Consider the following 16,800-nt stretch of genomic DNA (forward strand, 5'->3'; position numbering starts at 1 on the left):
TGTTTGACATAACGATTTGTGCAAGAGCACACTGAAGGGATTGTCAATTTGCCCAAGAGGTCCCCTTAGTTTTTTCTTGGGCACTTTAGTTTTCCTGTGAATTTTCCAAAGCAGCTACTATCTTTTTCTTTGTCACAAATGTTGGATCAATTTTACCTTTGGGTTTCTTTTGACATTCTTTTACGAAATTACCTTTTTTTCCATAATACAGACACTGACCATTTTTTCGTTGCGTGTCTTTCTCCTCTTTAGTCAGTGGTGGGCGAACAGTTTCTATATCCATCGGTTCTATCATAGGATCTGAAGACAATTGAGGTTGTCTGGATCTTTCCATTCGCCATATGGGTTTTTCCTATTTTTTCCTTCTTTTCTTTCAGAAAGTCTGTGATCTATCCGTAGGGTTAGATTAATTAAATCAGTGCAAGTTTCTGGTTGTGGTTCAACTTGGGCCAATACATCTTTTAGTTCGTCTTTTAGCCCTTGATAAAATACTGCTGACCTTTTTTCCTCAGGCCAAGCGGTTTCCACTACTAACTGGTTGAAGTGTGACAAACACGTTATCAGGTCTTTGTTCCCTTGATGTAATTCTAGTAGTTCTTTGTCTGCAGACATCGTTATTACATGTCTGTCAAAAACCTTTACAAATTCCTCTACAAAACGACGCCAGTTATATAACAGAGGGACTGTCTAATCGGACTAATAGCACTGCCCAAGTAGCTGTATCACCATTCAGATATGATATAAGGAATGCAATTCTAGAGTGTGCGTCCGGAAAGGCACTAGGCCGACACGTAAAATGTAGTTCCACCTGTGTGAGAAATTTTTTAACCTTATTGGGGTCCCCAGAAAATCTCTCTGGTGCAGCTAAAGGAATCTGTGTCGGCACATTCACAGCTATGTTAGTAGGTGCTGAAGGCGTAGGACGAGACTCAGATTCAGAACCATCCACCTTACTCTGTAACTGAGTTACTTTATTAACCAAATCAGCTGCAACATTTTTTGAGTCTGTCAAATCCCTTTGCATCTGAGTGACTACTTTCATAAGGGTATCTAGGGTGGCCATTTTGCGCAGCTCACGTACAGACCAAGAGGAAAGTATAAAACTCGTGGGCTCACTATTCTGTCACAGTGTCATTTCCTCAGGATCTGCACGTTGCCCACCTTCCGGCGTCACCAACTCAGAAAGCTAATATAGCACAGAGTTATGATGAATCCAGTCGGGGGAAGGGAATTAGGGTAGGGAACAGCAGGGAGAGAGATCTGAGAAGAAAAGGATAGAACAAATATGCATCTACTCATTCATAGAAATATAATTCATCAATAGACTCTTGACTCAAATGCATCTCCGATATCTGATGGAGACCCCTTTTGAAATGAGGGCAAAGCCCCTTCTTTAAATCATGGAACAAGAATAAACTATCACCTCAGAACCAAGAGATGGCGAGAGCGTTAGACTATGATCATCATGGAACAAGAATAAACTACGACCTCAGAACCAAGAGATGGCAAGAGCCTTGGACTATAATTATGCTCAGAATATCAATCCTGTAACATCTATGCATTCATAACATAAACCTTTGATTATGACCTAATAAATCTCAAAGAATTAAATATGCTTTTCACATATTATGCTTTCCAAAAAACAATGAAAACTATGATTTGCTTTTTCTCCAGAAATACTTTCACATTCACAACTATAAAGGCCGAAAAGTTTTTACTCATTGAACTTGAAGCGCTTTACTTATAACACCAGAAAGCGCTTTTACTTGTCTTGCCCGAAGCGCTACACTTGTTATGCTAAGGGGGCGCTTTACTCATGTGGCCTGAATCACTTTGATTGTTGTACTAAGAGCCTTTTACTCCTGTGGATTGAAGCGCTTTGATTGCCGTGCCAAGAGCGCTTTTCATCTGTGAACTGAAGCGCTTGAATTGCCGTGCCAAGAGCGCTTTACACCTATGGACTGAAGTGCTTGAATTGCCGTGCCAAGAGCGCTTTACATCTGTGGACTGAAGCGCTTGAATTGCCGTGCCAAGAGCACTTTACATCTGTGGACTGAAGCGCTTGAATTGCCGTGCCAAGAGCGCTTTAGATCTGTGGACTGAAGCGCTTGAATTGTCATGCCAAGAGCACTTTACACCTGTGGACTGAAGCGCCTGAACTGCAGTGCCAAGAGCGCTTTACATCTGTGGACTGAAGTGCCTGAATTGTCGTGCCAAGAGCGCTTTAAATCTGTGGACTGAAGCGCTTGAATTGCCGTGCCAAGAGCGCTTTACACCTGTGGACCGAAGCGTCTGAACTGCCGTGCCAAGAGCGCTTTACATCTGTGGACTGAAGCGTCTGAATTGTCGTGCCAAGAGTGTTTTACACCTGTGGACTGAAGCGCTTGAATTGTCGTGCCAAGAGCGCTTTACATCTTTGGACTGAAGAGCTTGAATTGCCGTGCCTAGAGCGCTTTACATCTGTGGACTGAAACGCCTTTGGTCATCGCGCCTAGGCCGCTGTAACCTGGAAACTGAAAACACTTTGCTCGTTGTGCTAAGGGGCGATTTACTTCTGGAAGTAATGACTTCCTCCAAAATTGAACTCATCAAGGAATTACTGCTACAAGTACGACCTACTTGTTTTTAAATTCACCATGGAAACAAGGATACTTCGATCGGTTGCCACTCTGCCATGCAGGTACTCTGCTCTTCTTCAGAGAATCCCCCACGAGGTCTGACTGCATAGAAGTCTTCAAAATAGTGAGCAACGTGCTTGGGTGTGGCTGGGCTTTATCGGCTTGCCACACCCCAAGATGGGAATTGTAGTCCCTTCATGGAATAGCACTGATCAGTGCATCTTGTCCACCAATGTCCTGAACCTGCAGCTCTATGAGCTTTGCCACAGGGCAGACAACGCCGAGGGCCACCTTTGGAGCAAGAGGGGATGACAAGTGGTGCGCAGAAAGCGCCGCAGAGCCGCGCAGCGGAGTTTCGGGAGGGACCTGGACCGTTCATGGTCTTATTCCTGACACACGACTACATGCAACACATCCACCATATCTGCAGTCACCATCCCAACAGACAGCCACCCATCCACCATGGCATCCCCCAGCCAAGACACATAAACACTCTCAGTCACCCACCCAACAGACACCCACAACACACAAGCACACCTCCCACAAACATGCACCCAAGACATCCACACCTAAACTTCAGACAACCACTTCCTCGGCCGCCCAAAAAAAAAAAACCTTATGATGTCTGTGCCCATGTGTCTAAAAATGTGCTCCTTTCTAACCTTGACCTTTTCCCTACTGTTTACCACCTATGACACCCCTAAAGGATCAGGTTCCCTCCCCAAGGCCATCCCTTCCACCTCTAAGGCCTCTCCTAGCCCCCTGCCAGCACCCATGCACCTCCCCTTGCCAAGCAGAGGTCCACCCTCCCAAAGAGATTCCCCCCAAACCGAAAACAAAACCTACCCCACCCAAGCCCAACTCTCCCCTGTCCCCCCTCCAACTCCCTGAGGTGCCTGACTGCGCCTTGATGCCCCTACCTGTGTAGGTTACATGGCAATCAGGAGTCAAGTTGGGGCACCATTTTGTGCCAAATATGAACTTTTGGACTGGCCTATGGCCTTGGACATTCATATTTTTTCAGTTTTACATCATTAAAGCCAACCAGTTGTTGTTTTTTTGGTCACATCTTTGTCCTGCATTTCGTTTCCTATGGTTCTGTTGTTCCGGGCAGACATTGGTTGTGTACCAGTATTTGTGTGTGTATCCTGCCTGCGGCTTCATGTATAGTTTTATCAGTAGTTGTGTAGAGCTGTTGTCCCCCAAGGGTGGAATGTTTTGTGATAGGTATGTGTATGTAGTTCAAATGTTGGTGTCATGGTATTGTGTTGTGTTTGTAGTGATATGCGTTAATTGAGGTGATATGCGATGTGGTCCTGTATGGTGTATGCCTTGTCCCCTGAAGTGGATATTGTGTACATGTGGAGTGTGTTGTGGAGTTTGGTCATGTAGTTCAAATGTTGCTGTCATGGTATTGTGTTGTGTTTGTAGTGATATGCGTTAATTGAGGTGATGTGCGATGTGGTCCTGTATGGTGTATGCCTTGTCCCCTGAGGTGGATATTGTGTACATGTGGAGTGTGTTGTGGAGTTTGATCATAGCAGACATGGAGTCTGTTGTGTTGTGCAGGTGTGTTTTGCTTTTGAGTGCATGTGACTATTTAGGTGTCTATCCCTCAGAGCTGGCCGGTGTCTTGTATGGTGTTTGGAGTAGTGAATGCTTTGTAGCCTTGCACTTCACCCATATGTGTGATTGTGCATCACATTTGTTGTTGTTATAGCTTGTCCATGAAATCCGAGTGGGGCACTGTTCATGCGGCCATGGTATTTTGGACCTTGTTCAACATTAGATGTGTCCCAGTACAGAGACCTTCCATGTAGGGTTTTGCTGCTCTCTTCGACGCTGTGTCGGTCTTGTTGTGATGTTTTGCTTTGTGTGTTTTGTTTGTTTATGTCTGTGTGTTTTGTGCATGGCATGATAGGTTTGTTGTGCTGTGTGTGATGTGTTTGTTGATTACTGGGTTGTCTGATGGTGTGGTTGTGTGTGTTCTGTTACACATGGATGTACATGTGTGTTGTATGTGTGGCCAGTCCCTGGACAGTGTTGGGTGTGAGTATGTGAAATGTTTTGTAGTTGTGCAATTGTTATGTTTTTGTCACAAGTTTGTATGTTGTATGGGAATCTGTGCGCCTAGGCCTGTGTTGTGTTGCTGTGCGTAAATGTGTGGTATTGACGTGTGGTGTGTGTGTGCTGGCTGAAGTGTGCTTGTGTATGTGAAGGTATCCTTGGTGCAGTATGTGAGTGTGTGTGTGTCACTATGCTGTTACGTGTGTGTGCAGCCCTTTGCACCCCCTCCCTATGTTATGTAATGTAACTGTACGAATGTACACATTTCACATATGTAACAGGTGAATGTGTGCACTTATGGTTGTTGTTGTCCTTGTTGGCGATGATTCTGTTGTCTTTCGGCAAGCAGAAGCAGGGGGATAGTGTCTAGTTCTGGCTCCATTATGGTTCCAGATACGTATGGCTTCCTGGAGGTGAGTGTCTCTTTTTATACTGTTCACTTTCACCTGGTGCTCCGTAGTGGTTCTACCACGGCAGTCACATTGGTGGTGGGCAACCTCCTAAAAGATCAGGTGGAAACATGGTCTCCGCCAGACTGTTTGTGCCTCTAGACGGCCGCCGCGGTTTGTGCTGGCCGGCGGACCACTGACGGTCTTCTGTGTGCACCACTGCCAAACTCATAATTTGGCAGTCCGATCTGCCAGCCTGTTGGTGGTTGGACAGCCAACATGGTGGTCACGGGACTGCCAAACTCATAATGAGGCTCATAATCTTTCTGCAGTCCCTTTTTTCAAGTATAGGTCTTTAGCATTACTAATAAACCACAAACATTCAACTTATTTTCAATATGCTATAAGTTAGACAGTGGCCCCTTGAAATGTTGAGTTCTTCGATCTAGATTAAGGATTGGTAAATGTAGATTTATAGAAGTAAGAATTAAAAAAAACAAAAAACAATACATTTTTAGACCACATACATATTTTTATTTAATAAAACATTTTATACAGGAACATAAAGTTGACTTAACACACACTTGGATTCTTTATAAAACATTGATTGGTATGGAGGGAAATATTCTTGTAATCATGATTCAGAAGCACATTTCATTTATCAATGTTGTTTTGAAGTAAAACAAAAATTTAAAATCACCAATTCAGAGAGGAATTTCTAAGAGCCTTATTACAACCTTGGCAGATGGGATACTCTGTCCCAATCATGATGGATATCCCGCCTGCCGTTTTACAGGGTCCTACGGGATATAATGTAACCTGTAATACTGCGGGTGGGAAATCCGTCACATTGTGACAGAGTATCCCATCTGCAAGGTCGTAATCAGTCCCTAAGTATTTAATCTACTGGCAGGAAGGCAACAATTTTGTAATGTAAACATTGACTACATAGGTTATTATGTACCAACTATGGAACACAACCTCTATAAACTTTTACACATTTTTAATACTTGTCTCCATTACAATCTCCTTGTATCTTTCTCATGATGAATTAGTGCTTAGTCTTGGGAAGTAGATCACTGTAACTAATTCACCTTATCTGCAAGCTAATCCCCAATTTTTGTTCTTTTTCTGGACAATATTTTTCCTGTATTTTAACTATATGCACTTTACCCCTGCTAAAGCAAAGTGAGGTGACTGTGCTCTCTCTTTAAACATAGTTTTATTGGCTTTCCTCTTACTTGCCTATAAGCCCCTAATATATGGAGAATGGAAGACACTCAAGGCCTGGAAGATAAATGGCCGCTGTGGAATGCAGCACCTATGGGGGCATCCACGGGATGGCCTGTAAAAGGCTTCAGGCTAACCTTGTGTGACCTAAAAGTAGGGGTCTAAAATCATAATGTCAGCCATGACTATATAAGCTTTTATGACAAGTGGGATATTCTGCTGTAAAATTTAAGTAAGTCACCCCTATGTACACCTTGATATCCCTTAATAGGGGGCCCAACCTTTTACAGTGCAACGCGAGAAATTTGAGTTGTCATTCTCCTCCAGAAAGTCTTACAGAAAAAGCTGTTTCAATGGCCTGGGATGTAGGTGGCACCTAGAAAATGTCAATAGATTTTGAAAAGTAATCTGTAATGTTTAACAATAAACACCTATGAAAATGATTGTAAGACACTAATTTAGAATGTAGTGAAAACCCATGTAATAATAACATGAAATATTTAACATATATTTTGCAAAGTTAACTAATTGAAAGATACTTCTGACTCACCTGGACCACCAGTAGGCATTACCCTTCTGACAGCTAGTCCCACTATGCTTGTCCTTAATGAGGTGTGAAAGCTGCTCCCAGTGCAGGAAAATTGGCCTGGGTGCGAGGAGGTTTTTTTCCCTTGAAGGAAAACTAGTTAGTGTAGATACAGAAGCTTCACTAACTAGTAAAGGGGCCAGCACTTTCACAACAAAATGTAAAGTGAGACTTGGAGAAGGGCACATTCTGTTGCACCTGCCAGCCTGGCCCTAAACCCACAGCCCCCGGGACCCTTTTTGTGTCCACACAGAAAGAGCCTGCTCATTTATTTAGCACACCCATGGGTGGGCACACAGACTGAGCACAAGGGAGTAAGGGCCTAATGACGAGTTGGGCAGTTGAACTTCCACAACTCCAATATGACGGTGAGGAGGCAGCCATCAAGCAAGTGGCCTCACCATCGCCGTATTACGATGTTTCCACCAGTCAGCCTGGTGAAAACAGTGCAGCAGCATTGGCTTCAGGTCCCATAGGGAGCCGAGGCCAATGCCATCGTACACAGCAGAGTGCTGACGGGGGGCCCCCAGCACTGCCTTTCCTCCAGCCTTTTCATGGCGGGGTGTCTCCCATGAAAAGGCTGATGGAAAGGGAAGTCGTAATCAGCATGATGGTGCTGAACTCGGCACCGTCGTGGCTGACCACAACTTCGACCACCGCAAATCCGTCGGGATCCCTGATCCCGGCAGAGGCGACGGTTTCCTGGAGATCTGACCAACAGCATCACAATCTAACATAATCTGGCAGTCGGACCACCAGGAGTGCCCATAGTCCAACCGCCACTGCAAGTTTGGTGGTCTCAAGACCATCGAACTCATAATTAGGCCCTAAGTATTTCTGCCTATTGACTTTTAGGAGTAAGGTGCAAGGTGGGATTGTGTTGGAAATTGGGTTGTTTGTTGACTGGGGTGTGAGACCCGGTCAAGCAGCAACCACAATCCTTGTCAGTGTAAGGCACAAGCAAACCCCAGATTAATCTATGCACATCCCCCTGGTAGCTTGCCACAGAGCAGTCAGGCATAACTTAGAAACAGTGGGCCTCATTTACAAAAGGCCTGCACTGCCAGAGCATCACCTTTTATGATGTTCCGGTGGCGCAGGCCATTTAATCATATCTATGAGGTGACACAAAGCTACCTTGCGTTGTTTTGCATGGTCTATAGATATGGAGTAAGGCAAGGCAGCACAAAGCAGAAGCATTCCATGAGCATTGTAGTGGATTTTCCCACTCATCACCCATGGGTTTTGACCCATTCCCAGATTTACAAGGATCTGTAAACGTGGGAATGTGTCAAAACTGTACGCCTCCCCAGGGGAGGCGTAACGAGGAGAAATAAAGTTATTTCTTCTTGTGTTTTCCTCTTTCTATGTGTTGATTGCTATTGAGCAGGAATGCTTCCCTTCCGCCACAAAAAGAATTGTGCCAACAACACATACGCCCTTGCACCATGGTGAAAGGGGCCCTGCATTGGTGCTGGGCACCAATTTGAGCGCAGGCTGAAGGGACAGGAATGTGCCACATTTCATTAATACAGCACATTCGTGCCCTTTCCTTTTGACGCAGAGGAGCACAGCAAAGTGACTTGCTATGCTGCCCTGTAACACAAACTCGTAAATGAGCTCCAATGTGTAAAGTATTTGTGCAATACTAAAAACATTGACACAGTGAAATCACACTACGAAAGGGGCCCACAACAGTATTAGAAAAGTAGAGTGATATTTAATAAATAAAAAAAGACCAAAATGACACAAATCCAATTAGTAGAAGCAGAGATACTGAATTTTTTATTATTTAGAGAAATTGGAGCCAAAAGGCGTAAAGAGCCAACTGTGTTTATGTGGTTGCGCCAGATGAGGACAAAGTCACAAGTTCAGGCCGACCGCTATGGAACACAAATCAGCTGCAGGGACCCAGTAAGGACCTTAAATTCTGGTTTGCTGGGCTTTGCATGGATTTGCATCAAAGATGTGTTGCGCAGCCGAAGCGATGCATCATTTCCAAGATGCAGTGAGGCTGCAGTGCAAGGTCCTGTTGCATTGACGTTGAGGATCCCATTGGTGGCGGCTTGTGATGTGAAGTCTGGAGTTGGGGGTATATTGCTTAGCTGGGGTGATGCGCTCGTTCTGAGGGGCTACGAGGCTGCGATGCGGAATTCAACGTCAAGGCTGCGGTTGATGAGAGAAGTGAGGGCCTCCACTGAGGATGCGTCGAGGAGCAGCAGTCCTGAGGGTTGCAGGTTGTGGCAATGAAACAAGTCTTTGCGATGGGTCCAGAGGAGATGTGTCAGTTCTGCTCACGGTTGCATCACACAGCAAAGGAGATGTGTACATTCCTGTGGATCCACAGAGGCTGGAAGAGCACATTAAGCCATTTCCAAGGATCCAGGAGTAGGGTGGCAATACTTGGCAGGGTCGATTCACAGATAGCAGAGTCCAGGTGCAGATGCAAGATTGTTGGATGCCTGTGATGTCCTAGGGGCTTCAGATCAGGAGGCCAGCCAACTAGCCCTTGGAGTCACTCTGGATTCTGGGTTCAAAAGATGCAGGTCTAGTCCTTCTCATCCAGCCAAGAGGGCATTAGTTCAGCACAGCAAAGCAGGAGACCACCATAGTGCAGTCCAGCAGAATGGCAGACCTTAAGCAGCACAGCAATCAGTCTTCCCGGCAGAGTAACCACAGGTCCAGAAGGATACTGAAGAGCTGTTGTCTGAGGTCCAGTATTTATACCTAGTGGTGCCTTTGAAGTGGGGACGAGCTTCTAGAGGTTCCCCTTTGAAGTCCCCTGTCATCCTACCTTCCCTGTCCTGGCCTCAGACGAACTACAGGGTGTATACAGCCCTTTGTGTGGAGGCAGGACACAACCTATTCAAGTGTAATTAGGGCTATGCCTCCCATCCTGCCAGTGATGGCCCATCCAGGCATGCTGAAGCTTTCTATTATGTGTGACTGTCTAGGAGGACTACTGTCAGATACACCCAGTCATGTGACCAAAGACAGGCTACAGGCACTAAAAAGCCAGGGTAGGAAAATGCCAATTTTCTAAAATGGCATTTTCAAAATTGTAATTTAAAATCTGACTTCACAATAAGTTAAGATTTTAAAATCCAATTCCAGAGATACCAAACATGAACACAAAATCCCTTCCCATTTGGGAATTACACATATAAAATATAATAAGGTATCTCTAATGTTAACCTCTGTGAGAAATAGACCTTACATTTAATTTAATAATTTTTCACTACCACTACCAGAACATGTAAAACTTAAAAGTACATGTCCTAATTTTTAAGTACATGGCACTCTGCCTTATGGGCTATCCAGGACCTACCTTAGGGTTGACATATGTATGCAAAATTAAGGTGTGGGGCCTGGCAAAAAAGTTAAAGGTACAACCATCAAACCAACTGCTCCAAAATCTTTAAAAATCCTCCAAAATCGGACAATTAACCATACAACTCCACACCCTCCTAAAGCTCAACTTCTTACACAACTTACTGACTGCACTCTTTGTGTTGTTTTTTTGAGTGAGATATTGTGCAACATATTGCATGACATTTACCACACAAAGCATGGATCCATGAGACTGCATGCTACAAGTCATACATCTGCAGTCAAGTGCATAGTTACCTCATGCAAAGTTACATCATGTGGCCATGAGTTTAATTTTGTCATTGGTCATTTCACAGACATTACTAATGTTATACAGTACAAGAGTATAACATTAAAAATATTGATTTATACAATATTTAACAAAAATACATTTTAAATGGTTAACATTTAATTAGGAACATTTTTAAAAACTTGTTCTCTTGAAAATGAACAAATAGAAATAAATTAGTGTGGTATTTATATTACATATACATCTGTAAGAATATTAACATATTCTTTCTAATATTTGTATGTAAATGTAGTTAAGAAGTAAAATTGTATGTTGTTATGTGACATATGACCTGTAATTCATTGCATATTAAGATAATAAATTCAGGATGTTATTTTTATATTGCGATGCATTAATTGTTTTAATTATGTTAGTTTACATTCTTAGGGCCTGATTATGAGGCTGGCGGTCCTAGGTCCGCTAGCCTCGCCGTGGCGGTTGGACTGCTACAGCTGTGGCGGCCCGACTGCCACATTACAAGGTTGGCAGGTGGACCTGCCAACCGACCGCTGTCTACGCCAGGGTCCAAGATACCGACAGAGTGACAGCGGTCTTGGATCAGCAGGGCGGCGCTGAACTCAGCGCCGCCCTGCTGATTACAACCTTGTTCTCTGTCAGCCTTTTTATGGTGGTCTGACTGCTATGAAAAGGCTGGCAGAGAACAAGCGCAGGAGGCCACAGGGGCGTCCCTGCACTGACCATGCCTAAGGCATGGGCAGTGCAGGGATCCCCCTGCCCAGCATCCTTGAAATGCACATTTCAAGGGTGCTAGTGCATCCTGCGTGCAGCAGCATTGCCGCAGGCTCAATTATGAGCCGGGAACAATGGTGCCACACCTTTCCCACTGGTCAGCCCAGTTGGAAAGTTGTAATAGACCCGGTGAGAAGACCTCCGGGACCGCAGCGGTCTTCTCACCACGGGGCTGGTGGGCTGACGGTCGGCCCGCCAGCCTCGTAATCAGGTCCCTAGGGCCTGATTATGAGTTTGGCAGTCTGACCGCCGTATTAAGATGTTAGTGGAGAGCTGAACTAGAGACCGCCTGAGTCCCACCAACACCGCCAGCCATCTGCCGACCACCTTGGCAGTGACTGGGAAAAGCAGCCATCACAGGTGGGTATAGGCAATGCTATTGCTGTGCACATTACGAAATGCTGTTCACCAAGACAACTGTGGCAGGGGAGAGGAAATGGGGTGCTCGCTTCCCCATTTCCTTCTTTTCTCTTCAGTCTCCAACGTGGGCCCCTTCGCACAGGGCCCCCTCTTCACAACAGCATCTTCATCCCTAGAAAAAAAAGTAAAAAACACGGGTAAGGACAATTTGTGTTTTTCTGTCATCGACTGGACTGGGCATATATGGCCCAGTCACCAGCAATGGAATGGTACATGCACAATGTATTTTTACACGTGTCATGCATATGTGTACCTTTTGGTCCAAATGTACACATCAAATATAAATATGTATCTTGTATTGCTGACCGCGCCCCCGCCGGGCCACCGCCACCAAGTACTCCGCCACTGGGCCAGTGGTAACATTGTAATACGGCGGGTGAGAGACCATCGACTCGGTGGTCTTTTTGGGACTGCTGCCTTGGCGGTCTAGGGATCCGACCGCCAAACTCTTAATCAGGCTCTTAATATTTGATTTTATACAGGGTTTGAATGACAGATTTATAGCATTTCATGATTGAGTATGGGGTAGAAAGTGCTTTTAGGGTTAGGGATGGATGGGTTTAGGGGTCAGGTATTGGTAGTGGTTAGGGATGGTGAGGGGGCTGGGGAATGAAAATCATCTGAATTAATTGCCTGATAGTGCAAAAGATTAAAATCCAAAATAATGTCCCCTGAAGAAAAACACTAAAATACATACCTCCTACTAAAAATGTTTTTGAAATTAAAACTTTTGCATATACACCTTAAAAAATAAGCCTACAAAAAGCCAATTTTGAAAATTTAAATGCATTATATGATTTGGTTTACATGCAATTGTAAATGCTATTCATATTGTACATTTCCATTAAACAGTTTAGGTGAAATGGTTTTCAGTACAGGTATTCATAAAATCATTTTTGATTCAAATCACATAGAATCCCAAAACTTGACAACATTTTCAGAAGTACATTACTTTGACGAGTAAACTGAGGTTCAAAGTTTGCTGCCTAGAGCATTTTGAAAATTAAAATGTGATACTTTCACCCAAGGTCTAATCTTATAAAACTTTATTACCATTACAGCTTATATAAATCTAAAACAAGTGTTAATTTATTTCCAATAGTGTAGGCCTCAATGTGAGACGGAATGTTAATACACACAAGATTTTCAATAATTCTGTAGACATGCTGGAGCACAATGCATTATATACACATTGGATACAATGGTTCACTGAGAGAATATCAAATCCCTAAATATTGTGACACAAAAATATTGAGATAAAATATCGAACACAAAAATATTGTTATCCTATACCTAGAATGGAAATAAAAAAAATAAGGAAAAAAGATATTGTTTAATACTAATATAAAAAATAGACAAAAATATGATTTAAAATACATATAGTTAAAAATAGTAAACATTAAATATATTAGCATTTAACAGTAATTTAATGCAAATTAAATATCTTTAAATAATAAAAAATATATAAATGTATATTTATTTAAACACACATATATATGTATATGTGTATGTTTATTTACACATATATAATTTAAACATACCATTAAAATAATATTTTTGACATATTTTATATTTTACATTATTTTCAATCTAATAATATTGAATATATATATATATATATATATATATATAACATACACGGTAACAAATAAACTGGAAAAAATTTAAAATACATAACTTATTTACACATAAAAAATAAACAATATAAAAAAACATTTTAATAAAAATATGCCATATATTTCAAAATATTACTAATTAAAACAAACATATTTTAAAATACCCAAAATATAATATTAATAATACGTATTTAAACAATATATTTAAAAAAAATACAGATTCTATCCCGACTCCAGTCTGTGCAACAGTAAGGAAAGCTTTAAACTCAGGAGGAATAACATTTACTATTCCCACTCCAGTTTGTGCAACAGTAGGGCAAAGGGTTGGACTCAGGAAGGATGAAATGTACTATTCCCCCTCCAATCTGTGCAACAGTTGGGAAAGCATTGAACTCAGTAGGAGTAAAGTGTACTATTCCCACTCCAGTCTGTGCAACCATAGGGAAAGTGCTGGACGCAGGAGGGGTAAAATTAACTACTCCCACTCCAGTTGATGCAACAGTAGGGAAAATGTTAGACTCAAGAGGGGTAAAATGTACTATTCTCACTCCAGTCTGCGGAACGCTAGGGAAAGTACTTCACATCAAAAACGTACTCTATTTTAATACAAATATTAATTCATAAAATTATAAAACTAATAACATAAATTTATTATACATTAAAAAAACAGTTAAACAATTAAAATGATTTAAAAGTTTTTTAAATAAATTAAAATACAAAAATATTATTTAATATTATTTTATTAAAGTCCCAAATTATAGTCGAACATTTGACATATATCTAAATTAATTAATTAATTAACTAAAATAATTAGAACATTCACACAGTTAATTAACAATTAAACAATTAATATAATTTCAAACGTTAGTAACTAATAAATTATCATTTAATAAACTTTGCACTCTATACCCCTACAAACCCAACAACCTGCACATAAAATACAACTTAAAAATAATATTTACACAATTTACACAGTTAAGGGCCCATTACGAGTTTGCCTGTACCAACGTGGGGCTGCCAAACTTGCGGGGAGGATGCCACCGCCATGGCGGTGGTGTCCCCACACTCTATTACAAGGTTTCTGCTGGCCTGACCTGGTTGACCAGTGGAAACCTTGATATAGAGTATTCCCGTCAGTCAGACCGGCTGGAACAGAGCTCCAAGATAGAACTTGTCTCCCTTAAATGAGCCAAGTGCTATCTCGTAGCACAGAGGGGGCCGACCAGCACCCTCAGAATGCGCACTGTCTCCAAAGCAGACAGTGCGCATTCTGATGGTGCTGGGCAGGGTGGCCCCTACCTACCCATTCCATGGGCAGTACAGAGGCCCCTCGTGGCCCCCAGCATTTCTTCACTGCCAGCCTTTTCATGGTGGGGAAACTGCCATAAAAAGTCTGGCAGGGAACAAGGTAGTAATCAGCAGGCCGGCGCTGAGTTCAGCGCCACCCAGGCTGATTACAACAATGAATGCCATCACCCTTTCGGGACCTTGGGTCCTGGAGGAGACGGCATTCTGTTAGCAGGTCCACCCACCAAACTCATAATGCGACAGTCGGACTGCCAACCTCGTAATAAGGCCTTAATAATAAAATAAATAATTAATATTAATTTAAATTTTTTAGCAATTATTTATACTTAATTTACTTCCCACTCTGTACCACTACAAACCTCAAAACCCACTACAACATTATAAATTACTATTTTACAATTCAATTAAAAATATAAATAAATTAAATTTACAAATTATATTTTAAACCATTAACAAGTACACAAACAAAAAAACATATAATTTGAATATCATTTAAACACATAAAGAAACTTAAAAACATTAATTCTTACCTTAAAACAACAATATTTCTGTCAGCAATATTTTTGCTTACACTATTTCTATGTCACAATATTAAAAACTTGATATTTGTGCAACTTGGTATTTTTGATTCAATATTTTGTCTGAATACTGGATAGAATAGTTGAAGCTATATAGGACAACCAAAGCCAACAGCAAAATTATGAAGGATATATATTCTTTTATGTTTTGATATATTAGGAATTCTGATATTTCTTTTTTGATGAATAAAAAATAAAAAATAACAAATACAAAATAAACTTGAAATTAAAATACTATCCAAATAATTTCTTACTAAATAAATATACATTGCCATTATCCAATAAGGAAGCTTTATGTAAGTAATGTATTGGGAAAATAAACATAGTAACACCAATACAGAATTGCTGATCATAGACACAAAGATGACATGAAGACAAGCTCAGTAGTAAGGAACACACTGTAGAAGACTGGTTCACTGATGTCTGTTTTGCAACATTGTGATGCACAATATCTGCCTACATCTTCACCCTCTGATGAATCCTCATGCCTTTCTCTTGATTAAATGGGAACAGATGCAGTTTGGGTAGTGTGCACTGGGGATGCACCTGAGAACACAATTGTAGTCCTCATGCTACCTAAGATGTCAATGAATGCAGTGAAGACTACATAGAAATTGCTGGCAAGGGTCTGCTGAGGTGTTAATATAAATACAATGTTTTGATCCAGGATACTCATTACTGATATGAAGAAGTCCATTTTGTGCTCCAGACCTTGCTGGAATGTATTAATGGAGGAATTGATGTTCTCTATCATCTTTGCCTTTTAAGCCAAAATGGATGCTCCTTGTTCTTATTTCTTTTCCTTTAGGGCTTTAGCTTTGTCAGCTAGAGAATCTTAAATTCTTTAGGGCGCAGTATATCTCAGATTCTATGCCAAGTTTTTATTTGGGCCCAGACCTTTGGACTTCTTCCATAGTGGCCATCAGTGTCTCCATCCCCTTCTTGACTTCTTCAACAACATGTTGTGGTGTCCTGTGGATTTGTCTCTTAAATGTGCCTTCTGGATCTTTGTCATGCACAGGAACATGTTGATCAATTCTTCTTACTGAAGAAGCAGGTTGCGGATCCTGGCATTGTAAAAAAGTTGTTCCTTGCTTAGACTGGTGGGGAATCACCCAAAACATCCACAAGTTCTGTAAATGTGTCATTATTGAAGGAGAACAAGGTAGAATATGAAGTTTCAGAGATGGCATTGTTACTTATTACATCCTGAGATTGATTCTCTAGATCTGAAAGAAATATGAAATTGAGAATGACATAACATTATGAGAATTTTATAGAGTAATTTACAATGAGAATACTGAACAGAGTAATATACATGAGAGAGATTTAAAAACCTGCAAACAAATTCCTTATTTGCTTTCAGAAATGCAATCATCATAATACAATGTGTAGTGTGTAACTTATATAAATATTTTATGGTGTGCAATCGATTTAGACAAATTACTCTTCAATGGAACATTATTTTTTTAGGAATAATTTTGTATTTGGTTATTTACACAGCCAAACAATACTCTACAGTGTAGCAATGTATTTTAAAATTTAAAACATATTTAACATTACAAATATTTCTAATTCTG

The sequence above is a fragment of the Pleurodeles waltl genome, chromosome 10, assembly GCF_031143425.1.
Source record: "Pleurodeles waltl isolate 20211129_DDA chromosome 10, aPleWal1.hap1.20221129, whole genome shotgun sequence".
NCBI lineage: Eukaryota > Metazoa > Chordata > Amphibia > Caudata > Salamandridae > Pleurodeles > Pleurodeles waltl.